This window comes from Ammospiza nelsoni, chromosome 23, assembly GCF_027579445.1.
Source record: "Ammospiza nelsoni isolate bAmmNel1 chromosome 23, bAmmNel1.pri, whole genome shotgun sequence".
Classification (NCBI taxonomy): Eukaryota; Metazoa; Chordata; class Aves; order Passeriformes; family Passerellidae; genus Ammospiza; species Ammospiza nelsoni.
The window spans coordinates 7,043,387-7,057,323 of NC_080655.1; positions in this window are offsets into that span (position 1 = coordinate 7,043,387).

Sequence of the window (13,937 nt, forward strand, 5' to 3'; positions counted from 1 at the left end):
ACAAGGAGCAGCAGGAACCACACAGCCATGGAATCCCAGAAGGGTTTGGCTCAGAAGGGACTTCAAAGCCCATCCCATTCCATCCCCTGCCACTGGAAAAGACACCTTCCACTGGACCAGCTTGTTCCAGGCCCTGTCCAGCCTGGCCTTCCTTCCCTCCCTCTCCCTGGCAGCTGTTGGAGCTGACAGGCAGGTTGACCCAGGAATTCTCATGCCAAGCATCCCTGTTGCACAGGTGGAAGAGTTGGCCAAGGCAGCCCATGTCCTGTTCCCACGGAGCCAAGAGCTGTCCCTAAACACTCCAGAGTGCCACCCCTGTCCTCGTGTTCCTGACATCCCTGGTGCTCCCTGAGAGCCTCCAACCTGAGCCAGCTGCTCCTTCCTCCAGCTGCTCTCAGCAGCTCCCAGGGTGCTGACAGCCCTTATCCCAGCCCTGTGGAGTGTCTGTGTGCTCCAGAGGCCGAGCTCCATGAGCTCCACCAGCTGCTTCTAGGGTCAATCCATAGGGACAACCTCCCACACTCATGCCCAGGGCCAAGTCAGAAGCCTTAAAAACAAATGTCTCTAATTCTACCAAAGTACAGCAGATTGAGGGGATATTTGATTGCACACAGACCTACCAAGTACCTCCACAGCTGCCTCTGAGCCCTGCTTGGAAGGAATAGCTCAGTTCCCTTCCCAAGTTACTGCTCAAGGCTTGTACATGAGTTCCAGCACATCCCCTCCCACTCCAGAATCCCTTACTTTGACATCTTCCCTTCCTGGAGAAGCAGACAAAGCACATGGAGAGAAATTAATCTCAGCTGGAGGCCTCCTGGAAATCCCAGTTTTCCCTGAGTAGCTTCTTTCTTCCAGATTTAAACAGGATGTCTCCATCCCTGTTACTGCACCTCCAGCCTGGTTCAGAAAATCCATGGAGTGGAAACAACATTTGGGGCCAAAAGATGCCATACTACTGAGGGCAGTGGGGTAAGAGGACAGGGGGATGTGATTCTCATGGAGTCACAGAGAACCCTGGGCTCAATGGCCTGGGAAGGTTTCTCAAGTATTCTATTTTACCTGCTGATGAATCCTGAGGGATCCCAGCCACCCTGGAGAGCTGCACACTTGGCCACACACTTCCTAAGCAGGGAATAGGTAAAGCCCAGTTCCTGATTAACTGCTCCAATGTAGAAATGTGAGGTTTCAGCTGAGAGAATCCTTTGTCTCCCCCAAGGCTCATTAGACAAACGGTTTAAGAAAGAGATGGTGCCAACAGCGATGGGATCCCTGTGGAGAAGGAGAGAGAGAGCTCTTTGCCTGATATGATGGGAAGAGAAGAAAAACCCCCAATTGATGCACTCATGTAGCTCTCAAGGAGGCTCTAGAAGGCATCTGCCTGCTCACAGTGCTTTCCTCACCTTCCCTTCACTGCTTTCTCCATGGATCCCTGTGAAGCACAGAGAGGTTGATCCTGACAACAGACATCCCAGAAGCAATTCCTGCCCCAGAGAGCAGGAATTTCTCTGTAACTTAATGTCACTGTGATGAGCTAGACAGGGCAGACTGAGGTTTAGGTTGGACAATAGGAAAAATTTCATCCCCAAAAGGGTTGTCCAGTCCTGGCATAGCTGCCCATGACAGTGGTGGAGTCACCAGTCCGGGAAGGATTTAAAAAAACCATGTACATGTGGCACTTGGGGGACATGATTAATGGTGGCCTTGGCAGGGGAGAATTCTCCTTGGCAAGGAGAATTCTCCTTGCTGGGGAGAATTTGACTCCATGATCTCAGAGGGCTTTCTCAACCTCAAAGATTATGATTTTACTGCCTAAACCACTACATTCCTGGGTTTACAGGTAAAGCCCCCAAACCTCTCTCACTGCTCCCCTATCAGCCCAGCACTGCGTGCTGGGATTCCTGCTCAGTTGCAGATCCATGGAAATTCAGCCTCAGAGCATCCAGCTCTTCTCTGTTTAACAACAACAACATTGAGGGGCCTCCTCAATGCCAGCAAAACCCTTTTCCTGCTGTCTCACCCTTTGCCAAGAGACGAATGAGCAGCAACGAGGAGCAGCTCCCTGCTCCCAGCTGCTCCACAGTTACACACTACCAGTGAATCCCTCCCTGCCTTTTTTCCTTTCTCTGCAGCCACAGCAACAGTCATGACCCAGGGTCTAGGTTGGGTCCCACCTCCCATAGAATCATCATGGTTGAAAAAGACCTTCAAGATCATCCATCCAAGTCCATCCCATACTGCCACTGTAGCCCCATAATCACATCACCCAGCGAGACCCAGACACCCTTTAAACAACTCCAGGGATGGTGCCTCCACCAACTCCCTGGGCAGTCCCTTCCAATGCCTGACCAGCCCAGCACTGAACAGACTGATAGGGTCCATTAAAACACCTGAATTGCCCTGACCAGCCCCCTGGACCTCCTCACACACTCATGGCCCATGAGCTCCACATGAGCCCAAGCCTGAGCATCCAGCCCTGGCCTGGGCTGTTGTGGGCGGCCCTGGTTCAGCTCTGCCCAGGCATTTGTTCTGTAGACAGTCCTCAGATCTTGATTAACAGAATCCCAAGATGGTTTGGGTGGGAAGGGACATTAAAGATCATCTCATTCCACCACTGTGTCGTGGGCAGGGACACCTTCCACTATTCCAGGTTGCTCCAAGCCCTGTCCAACCTGGTCTTGGACACTTTCAGGCATGGGGCAGCTACAGCTTCTCTGGGCAGCCTGGGTCAGGGCCTCCCCACCTTCACAGGGAACAATTCCTTCCCAATATCCCATCTAACCCTGCCCTCTGGCAGTGGGAAGCCATTCCCCCTTGTCCCCAGTCCCTCTCCAGTTCTCCTGGAGCCCCTTTAGGCCCTGGAAGGGGCTCTGAGCTCTCCCTGGAACCTTCTCTTCCCCTGGAGCATCTCTCTCCAGGTGAACACCCCCAGCTCTCCCAGCCTGGCTCCAGAGCAGAAGGACTCCAGCCCTCTGAGCATCTCCATGGCCTCCTCTGAACTTGCTCCAGCAGCTCCACATCCTTCTGCTGCTGTTGGGTCCCAGGGCTGGGGCAGCTCTGCAGGTGGGGTCTCACATGAGTGGGGCAGAGGGGCAGAACCCCCCTCTCCTGCTGCCCCCCTGGGGGATCAGCCCAGGGCTTGGGGGGTTTCTGGGCTGAGGCACATCCAGGTCTCACCCACTGACACCCCCAAGTCATTCTCCCAGGGCTGCTCCATCTGCTCACCCCCAGCCTGGATCCATCCCAGGGTGACCCTGACCCAGCTGCAGCACCTGGAATTTGGCCTTATTAAACCTCTTGAGTTTCCCATGGGCCACTTCTGAGCTCGTCCAGGTCCCTCTCAATGACTCTCTCGCTCAGGGGTGTCCCTGCCCCCTCAGCTCAGTGTCACCTACAAACCTGCTTGGGGTGCCCTAGATCCCTTTATTTGTCATTAATGAAGATATTACATAATGCTGGTCCCAGTACAGACCCCTGAGGGACACTACTGATCCCAGTACAGATCCATGAGGGATACCACTGTCATTCATGTCCACTGGGACTCTGAGCCATTGACCAAAACCGCCTGGATGTGACCATCAACCAGTTCCTTATCCACCTGGCAGTCCACCTGTTAAATCCATCTCTCCAATGTAGAGAAGGATACTGGGGGAGAACCACATCAAATGATTACAGAAGTCTAGATAAATGACATCTGTCAGCTTTCCCTCATCACTGATGGAGTCACTCCTGTTGAGCTTCTCATCCACCAATACCCCAGGTCCTTCTGTTCAGGGCTGGTCCATTCATCCCCCAGCCTGGAGTTGTGCTGGGGGTCACCCCAACCCAGGGGTAGGATCTCATCCTTGGCCTTGTTGAACTTCATGAGGTTCATACGCTCCCACCTCTCCAACCCATCCAGCTCCCTCTGGATGCCCCATCCCTTTCCTCCAGTGTGTGACCCCTCCAAACATCTCACTATCAGCACCATGCTGAGGGTGCCTCAATCCCACTTGTCCATGCCACTGACAAAGACAGCACTGGTCCCAACACGGACCCTTGGGGCACCACTTGCCACTGGTCTCCACTCAGACATACTTGTCTCCAGCTGCAGACCACGACGCTGTGAGTGCCACCATCCAGCTAATTCCTTATCCACTGAGTGTTCCACCCATCAGATCCATGTCTCTCCAGTTTTGAGACAAGGCTGTCCTGCAGGACAGTGTCAAATTCTTTGCACACCCCAGGTAGATTATGTCAGTTGCTCTGCCCTGACCTATCAGCACTGTCACCTTGTCATAGAAGGCCAGCAAATTTGTCAGGTACAATTTGTCTTCAGAGAAGCCATGTTGGTTGTCACCAACCACATTTTATTTTCCATGTGCCTTGGCACAGTTTCCAGATGGATCTTCTCCATGATCTTGCTGGACACCAGTGTGACTGATTGGCCTGATAGCATACTGCATCTGCCTTCTCTTTTGAAGAACAGGGTCAAATTTTCCATTTTCCAGTCAGTGGGAACTTCACTGAATTGCCACAACTTCTCAAAAGTGATGGAGAGTGGCTTAGGAACTTCCTCTGCCAGTTTCCCCAAGGTCCATAGATGCATCTCATCAGATCCCATAGACCTGTGCACCTTCATATTCCTTAAATACTTGTTTAGTGGAGTATTTAAGATACTCCAGTAGAAGATACTTTATCTTCTCAAGCCCAGAGAAAGGAACAGAGCTGGTGAAGAGTATGGAGCATGAGTCCTCTTAGGAAAGGATGAGAGAGCTGGGGGGCTCAGCCTGGAGAAAAGGAGGCTCAGGGGGGACCTTGTGGCTCTGCACAACTCCTGACAGGAGGGGACAGCCAGAGGTCAGGCTCTGCGCCCAGGGAACAAAGGACAGGACAAGAGGAAATGGCTTCAAGTTGTACCAGGAAAGTCTCAGGAGAAATTTCTTCCTGGAAGGGGTGATCAGGCATTGAAGGGTCTTCCCAGGGAGATGATGCAGTTACCACCCCTGGAAGTGTCCAAGGAATGCCTGAACGTAGCACTCAGTGCTCTGGGCTGAGTGGCAAGGTAGGTGTTGGTCACAGGTTGGACTCATGACACAGGTTTGACTTGATGACTTTGGAGAGCTTTTCCAATCTTAAAGGTTCTGGAATTCTGTGGTTCTACCAGTGTGGATGGTTCTTCCTTCTCCCAGTCCCTGCCTTTGCCCCTGCAACTCTGGCAGTGTGACTGGGTCACTTCCCAGTGAAGACTGGGGCACAAACACTGAGAACCTCAGACTTCTACATGTCCTGGGAAAGCAGGTGTCCCGTTTCCTTCTGGAGAGGGCCCACATTTTCACCAGTATTCCTTTTATCACCAATGTACCATTTACCCCAGTCTTCCTTTTATCACCAATGTACCTATAGAAGCTTTTCTGTTGCCCTTGACGTCCCTGGACAGACTTAACTCTACCAGGGCTTCAGGTTTCCTAACCTGATCCCTGGCTGCTCAGACAATCCCTCTGTATTCCTCCTAGGCTTCCTGTCTTTGCTTCCACACTCTGAGTTTGTCCAGGAGCTCCTTGTTCACCTTCACAGGCCTTCTGGAGTTTTTGTCCAAATTCCTCATGCTTGGGATGCATCACTCCTGAGCTTGGACATGATCCTTAACTACAAACAAGCTCTCCTGGGCCCCTCTTCCCTCCAGGGCTTTATCCCATGAGATTCAATGCAGGAGGTCCCTGAAGAGGCATCCTGAGTCCCAGGGCTTACTGTGCCCTCCTTGTTGCCCTGAGGATCCTGAATCCACCATTCCATGTTCGCTCAGCCCAGGCTGCCCTTGAGCTTCTCATTCCCTGCCAGGTCATCCTTGTTGGTGAGCACAAGGTCCGGCACAGCTCCTCTTCTTGCTGGCTCCTCTCGCACCTGGAGTTTATCCTCAGCATTCCTGAACCTCCTGGATCAATTATGCTCTGCTGTGTTGTGAATGTGACACTGCTATTGTTTGTCCAGAGCTTCATCTGATGGGTGTTCCTGGTACAGCCCCTTAAAAGCCACCCCTGGTTGGCTTCCTGGGCTGCACCTGGCAATGCCCACATCTGGGTCAGTGCTGGGCTTGGCTACCTCAGGTTTATGGTTGGACTTGATGATCTTGAGAGCCTTTTCCAATCTAAATGATCCAATGATTCTATGTCTAGGACAGACCTCTGTGAAGGTTGTTGCCTTTTGATGCAAGGCAAGGCGACCTGGTTCTGAGGAAACAGCACGGCAACCCAAACTCTCCAGGGTCGCTCGGGCCAAGAACACACGTGGACACCAATGTGGTGGACGGTCCAAAGGCCTTTATTGCCCCGTCTTGAAGCCCCGAAACAGATAGCCTTCAAGAAATAATGAGTTAAAACATAGAATGTGAGGCATTTGAAGAAGGTATAGTATTAGGAAACACATAGAGCAATTAATCAGCTAAAGCATGGAACAAAATGACAGGAAAGAGATAGTGATAGGGGGAACTGATGGGCTAAGCATGTTCAGAGCCAACAATGTCAAACCGACCCTAAGAACTCTGCCAAGCCATAGAGACCAAGCCAAGTACACCGGGGATTGACCAAATTAGGGAGGAGGTTCAAAAGTTTAAAGAGGAAGACTCATCAGGAGACCCCAGCCCATGATGAAGGCAACCGGAACGACCACCAAGATGATCCTCAAAAGAAATGCCCACGCCCACGCTCTGCCTATGCCACGCCCCATATGAATATTCATGCAAAAGATATGATTACGTATATGATCTGATGTAATCCTATATTCAAAACTGTATAAAAGAGCTTGCTTTTGTTACGGGAAACTCGGAAATCCACTTTGTGATTTCCCCGACGCGTCGCAATAAAATACCTCCTGCTTATTAGACTTAAGCTGAGTCTCTTAGGCAGTTATTCTCGCCTTTTGGGGCAAAATTCGGCATCAGTCTCGTCAGGTTTTATAATCGGGGAGGTTTTTCTCTACGTCAGGGGGTCTTACCTTACTGTAATTGTTTAATAAGGAGTAGAAAGTTACTAGTGTTAGGGGGGTCTACATTCTTGGGTGATCCCTTATCATTAGGCGTTAGGGGGAGAGGAATCCTGCTGCTTTCCGTGACATCGCGAGATTTTCCGAACGCCTGTCCCTGTCTACCACATCTCCCCCCCCCCTTTTTCACAAATGAACGAAGTAGTCATATACATAGGTACTGAGATGAGGCATGAGGTTGTTGACAAAGAAAGGGGTTTGGTAAACCTGGGTAGAAAATCTTGTGACTGGCAGTGTTCCCTGGTCGAATTCACAGCAGTTGTTGCCGGCCTATGAACAGGATGTTGGACCGCTCTAGGCGGGTCTGAACGAATGAGACCAGCTTGTTCAGCAGGCATGGTCTGAAGGTGACAGCTAAAAATAGCATTGCCAATGGACCTATTAGGGTAGATATTAGGGTGGTTAACCATGGTGATCGATTGAACCAGGACTCGAACCAACCTTGTTGGGCTTCCCTGTCTTTCTGTCTCTGAGCCAGTCTGTTTCGGAGTTCTGCCATGGAGTCTCTCACGACTCCCGTGTGGTCTGCATAGAAGCAGCACTCCTCCTTCAAGGCGGCACACAGATCTCCTTGCTGCATGAATAGGAGGTCCAGTCCTCGCCTGTTCTGCAAGACTACTTCTGGGAGTGAGGAGACTGACTTCTCTAGATAGGAGATGGATTTCTCGATCCTCTGCAGGTCCTCGTCAATTGTTGCCTGCAGCTGTGACAGTCCTTGGTGCTGTGTCGCTAAGGCTGAGACTCCTGTGGCCGTCCCGGCTGCTCCTAGGCCCAGCAGCATTGCGATAGTTATACCTGTTACTATTTCTCTTTTGTGGAGCCGGCTGGGTTCCTCAAAAAGGTGGCACACTTGTTCATCTGCGTGGTACAGGACCCTAGGAACAACCAGAACTTGCACACAAACGTCGTTAGAGTCATCGAATTTGGCAAGGAACACACACAGACTCACTTCAGATCGCTGGCAAACCCACATCCCAGATGCGGATGGGACTACCCACTTATTGTTTTTCCTGTTGGGTTTGACAACTTCGGTGCAGACGTTGCCTTTCTGCCTAGCTAGGGTTGCATTGCCAAAGCATCTGCCCTGGCCTGTGACTTGACTCGGGGTGATTCCTTTGCAGGGGGTATCCCATCTGCACTGGTGAGGGGCGTTGGCTGTGGAGTAACTGAAGGGAGTGTTTAAGGCGACTCCTTCGTAAAAGGGGGGTTTGACATCGTAACAAAGCCAGCAGGATTCGGTTAGGTTAGGGTTAGATTCATTCAGGGATTGAAAGGTAGCTTCTAACATACGAAGGATTGGGTCTGAGTCTGACTCAGCTGAGCGGCCTATCTGAAAGGCTTCCGCATGGCCAGTCGGGATATTGGTGACCTTTGTGGGCAAGGCTTTGGGGTGGGTCGCGTTTCTCCCTTTCGGCACGCTTTTAATCACTTTGTTGGGTCCGACCGCTCGGGGTGCCGATGGTTGGAGCCTGATAATTCGCACATTCACCCTCTCTTTTGACCCTTGAAGGACTACTGTCCACGTTTTGCCTATGGCCCAGCTAGGGTGATCTGGCTGCAAAACTGTCATGTTGTAGTCTGTGCATTTCCGAAATTCGGGGACTTTATGGCGGTTTCGATAAAAGTTTGCGTGGAGGAAGAGGGGTGTTTTGCAACCGGTGGGTGCCCAGGTGAACTGTAAGAATTTGTCGGGCTCTTGTGGATCCCACCCAGGCCCTGACGGTCTGGCATCTGTGACAATGGTTTCGCAGCCCCAGTGCCCAAAATGTCCCCACCCTGGGTGATTGCAGTAGCTTTTCCCAGGGTTTGAAGCTGGGCACCAGTAGGATAGGTACAAGTGTGTGGCGTGCGGGGAATAGGGGTTTACCCTTGGCTGTCCTGGGAACTGGTCGGTGATGCGGAGCATGAAGGATGGGGTGTTTGGAGTGGTGATTTCTTTGAGCACTTTGTCACTACTAAGGTGTTGCATGACCCACCTGAATGGCCGATGGGGGTAGTGATCTGGGCTGGCTTGCCCTCTGGCAACAAGCCCCAACAGCAAAATCACACAGAAACACCGCTGATGCTTGGGTCCCACCCGTGCGGGTCTCTCGGGTGCTGCCTGGTGGCTTGGTGGTCTGTCGCTTTCGTCTGGAACCGGAATGTACGCATCACGAGGACGTCCCACGAGCAGGTCCTGTAAACAGAAACTCGCAACTCTCATCAGTCTCATTCTGCTCGTTATGGAGGTCGGGCTTAATTGACTTAAGTGGACACCACCTGATTTTGCCGTCCTTTTTGACAGCTGCGTACCCCCTCCCCGTGAGCATCAGCCTCCAGCCCCATTCCCATTCGCCTAGCTCGTTTCTGATTACAACCTGCGGGCCCTCCTCTAGCATTCAGTCAGCCCAGTGTTTTTGAACGGGACTGTTTGTTTCATCTCCCCTAGGGAATTGATTCAATGCCAGCAGAGCGGTTGCCAGTAAATGTGCCTGATCTCCTGGGGGAATGGCATTGGCAAAGCCCTCTGCTTTCACCAACACTTCTATCTTGGTTTTCAGGGTCTGATTTGCTCTCTCGACTATGGCCTGCCCGGTACTGTTATACGGGATACCTTGCACTAATGTGATGCCCCATTTTGAAGCGAATTCTTGCACTGGTTTAGAAGTGAAATTGGAACCGTTGTACGTTTTGATCTGTGTGGGGATACCAAGCCAGGCCATGGCTGACAGCCAGTGCTGAATTGTGGCCTTGGAGTTAGTTTTGGGGTGCTGTGTGGCTATGATCGTCCCGCTATAAGTGTCTACTGTCACTGCAAGCCATGCTCGGGCTTCAGCAGTTCACACCAAGTGAAGTCCGACTGCCAGATTTCTGAGGGCTTGAGACCTCTCGGGTTGACCCCGCAGGTCCATAGGGGTGACTTCTGGCAATGAGGGCAGGTGGCTACCACATGTTTTGCGTCCGCCATCGAGATTTCGCATCTCTTCACCAGTGCTTTGGCTCTGATGTGGAGCGACTCATGCAGCTGATGAGCTTCCTGCAACGTTCATACGCCTTTCGCTGCGGCGTCCGCTTTGTCGTTGCCGATCTGGAAGTAACCTTTGACTGGGTTGTGGCTGTTGATGTGAATGACCGACACGGTGCCCTGTCGCGAGGAGAGTGCTTCTTCCAGCATTAGGGCTGCTGCTGATGTCAACACTCCTGGTCCTGCCATGGCTAGGCAAAGTCTTGCCACAAATATAGAGTCCGTTACGATGTTGAGGTGTTCTTCTTGGAAGAGTCCGCAAGCCAAGACGACTGCTGCTGCCTCCAGCTGTTGCACTGACAGTGTGGGGTCACACGCTTTGACGCAGTGCCATTGCTCTCCTGCCTGCCACACTGCTGCTGCGGTTGAAGTAGTGGAGGAAGCGTCTGTGAAGACCGTTGGTCCTGGCTGTGGTTGATCCATGACCTTTGGCAGCGTGTCCATGTCGACTACGGTCAGCAGCTGAGTCCAGGGTGGCTTGGAGGAGTAGGAGATTTCTCCTCCGAAGCCGGTGAGAGCAAGGGCTAGGTACTCCGATATTGTGGCTGACTCCGAGGTCAGTTGCTTGCGGAAAGGGAGGTGGATGCTTGTCGGCTCTGTCCCCAGGTGTCTCAAGGCGAGTCTCCTGCCTTTCATGATGAGGTTAGCGATGCATTCGATTCCCGGGGAAAATGCACGAGCGGGTCTTCCAAGAACCACCCATTGAATCGGTTGGGCCTTTTCAGAAGGTCCTTGGGCCAGTGCTCCCACTCCCCCCTTTGGTGTGAAGTGGACGTATAGGTCCAGCGGCATGGCTGGGTTCCACCTGGCAAGCGTGCCAGTGGACATCTGGCTTTCGATGAAGTCGAGGGAGCTCATTGCCTGCGATGTCAGCTTCTTGGGATCCCAGGGGTTCTTTCCTTTCAGAAGGTCATATAAAGGGTCCATGACCTCGGGAGGAACTAGGATGATGTTGCAAAGCCACTGTAGCGATCCCACCAGGCGTCGCACGTCGTGGAGTGTTTTGATGTCTCGACAGACCTTAGCCTTGGGGGGTGTCACGTAGGAGCTTGTGATCCCCACTCGCAGGAAAGTCACGCAAGGTCCTCTCTTGATCTTTGCACTCGCGATCTTGAAGCCGTTGGCCTGGAGGGTTTCCATGATTGTGGACACCAGGTGATCTACTTGGCTTGCCAAAGGTGCAGCGACTAAGATGTCGTCCATGTATTAAATGATGGTCACGGTGGGATAGGAGTGTCGGACTGGCATCAGTGCTTTGTCCACGGTGATTTGGCATATGACAGGGCTGTCAACAAGACCTTGTGGAAGTACCCTCCATTGGAAGCGGAGGTTGGGCCACTCGCTGTTTTGAAATGCCACAGAAAAGGCAAACCATTCTCTGTCCTCAGGGTGCAGGGATATCGAAAAGAAACAGTCCTTGATGTCCAGCACTGCGCATGGTTGCCCTGCGGGGATGGCTGAGTTCATGGGTAGCAGTGTCTGGACTGGACCCATGGGTTGGATTGTCTTGTTCACTTCTCTCAGGTCGTGGATGAGGCGATAGCCTTCTCCAGACCTTTTGGGGATCACGAATACAGGGGTGTTCCACAGGCTGACGGAGGGTTCTATGTGACCCTTTTGCAGTTCACGGTCGACCAGTTCCAGCAAGGCTGCCATTCGAGGCTCTGTCAGGGGCCACTGCTCAACCCATACAGGGTCGGGTGATTTCCAAGTCAATTTGACTGGCAGCGGAGGGTGTACGGCAGTGGCCCTCAGGATAAATTTGTAATCCGGAATCCTAGCAAGGAAAGAACATCCCTTCCCAACAGGGGTGGAGAATTTTTCAAAATGTAGGGGTAGATTGCTACTGTCTGTTCTGGTCCCTTTTTTGTGTGAAGTGTTATAGCCACCAGCTGGGTGCTTTTCCACGCCCGGGACTGCCCTCCCACTCCATTCACTGGGGGGACTTCTTTGAATTGCCAATGTCCGGGCCAATGCACTTGGGGAAAAATCGTGCAGTCTGATCCCGTTTCCGCCCAAAACTGGAGCCCTATGACGCGGGGATCCTGACTGCCGTAAAGGCGGCATGTCCCCCACACCATCAGGGGCTCCTTCCCTATTCTCATGGCCAGGGCCACCCAGAGATCCCGCGCTGGGGCGTCCCTTGCTGGTCCTGTGACACCGGCGCGGCTTGTGGCGGTGGGGGGTGCGAAAGCATTACTGGTGGTGTTGTGGAATTCTGCCATTGCATTGTAGGTGGGGATGTAAAATTGACTGCTCCCTGTGGGGGCATGGGGTATGAGGGTCCCCTGCCCCACTGGGGGTTGCTGTAGCTGGGCCGCTGCACATTCCAGATGGGAGGGGGCTGAACACGGCCCGGCTGCCCCCTCCCTCTCCCGTTTCCCTGAAGCCTGGATCTGCATTCCTTAGCTAAATGTCCCTTCTTCCCACATGCCCAGCACAGTCCCCTAAATCCCCCTTGGCGTGGTGGAGCAGCTGCTGATAGGCGCCTTGGCTGGGGGCAGTTCACTGCCAAGTGGCCTGCCTTGCCACACTTAAGGCACGCCATCACACTGGTTATTGCAGTGTGAACTGCTGCTTGAATGGGAGCTAGATGTTCCTCCTTTGCAACGTGTCTGATCATGGCTGCTGTATTAGACCCAGGTGGCAGTGATCTTAAGATGTCCTTGGTGGCTGAGTTGCATTGCTGGCACAGGCAGTCTGCCAGCACGGGACCCTTAGCCTCTGAGGGTAATGAGGAGGAATCTAATGCTGCCAGAAGCCTGTCCACAAAAAGAGTGAAGCTCTCACTTTCACTCTGTTTTATAGTTGACCATGGTGAAGGTTTGGCTACTACTTTGGCAGTAGCACGGATGGCTTCCCGGGCAGCATGGGTGGTTGTCATAACCTCATGGGCCTGTAAGTTCTCAGCCTGGGCCTGGGGGGTAATCATACTGGGGTCTCTACCCATCAATCTCTGTATACTGGAGCCGTGCAGTGGATGGTCAAGTCCCATTATCTGGGCTAGCTCCTTTGTGCATTGATCCTCCCAGTCTTGTTTAGAAACAATCATTCCTGCCCCATCAAAAATCATTCTGCACGTCTGCTTGATGTCAAAGGGAAGCATGTCATCCCCCCCAAAAACGCTGTCAATAAGTGTGGTAACCATGGCAGAATTAATTCCCTTGTCTGCAATTGCTTTAATAATTGCCTGGATGTCCTTTGGATTAACCGGGAAATAGGTCTATCGTTGGTTTTCGCCTGCCCCCCCCACATGGACCGGGAACACCAGATTGGCAGACGGAGCCCACTCGGCGCAAGCTATCTTTATTTTCCGCCAATCTGTAAGCGGGGTCCGGTCTTTCTCTGATGGCCCCTTCACCCACGCGGGAGTGCTGTGATTAATAACCTTACGCGCCGTTGCTCTCTCCCTGTTAAAGCTAGAATCCGAATCGTATCTCCCCGATTCCCTCTCGGACTCAGAGGTTAAATTCGAGTCCGAGCCGGAAGTCGACTGATCAAGCATTTCCAGGTTGCTCTGCCTTTTTCTCAGGCTCCAACCCCACCCCCTCCTGCGGGGGACGGACCATTCCCTCCCCCTGGGGTCTCCCCGCCCCCTGCTGGGGGAGGTCCTTGCCTTATATGGGCTTAATTTGAATAGAGAGCTCTGATTGGTCTTACACTCCACCGCGGGGACCGCACCCCCTCCCCGCTCGCCCGCGCATGCGACGTTAAGCAGGCTGGCTGTATTTCCACCCTTTTCCCCCTGTTCTCTTCTCTCTGGCCACGCGGTTCGTCGCCATTTTTGAACCCATACGGCGGCAGAGAAATTTTATCAATCTGGGCGGTTTCTGACCGTCCCGCCACTTCCCGCGCGTCCTCTGCCAGCCCCCCCCAAAAACACTGCGCCCGTTGCTCTGCCTCCTGCGCTGGGTCG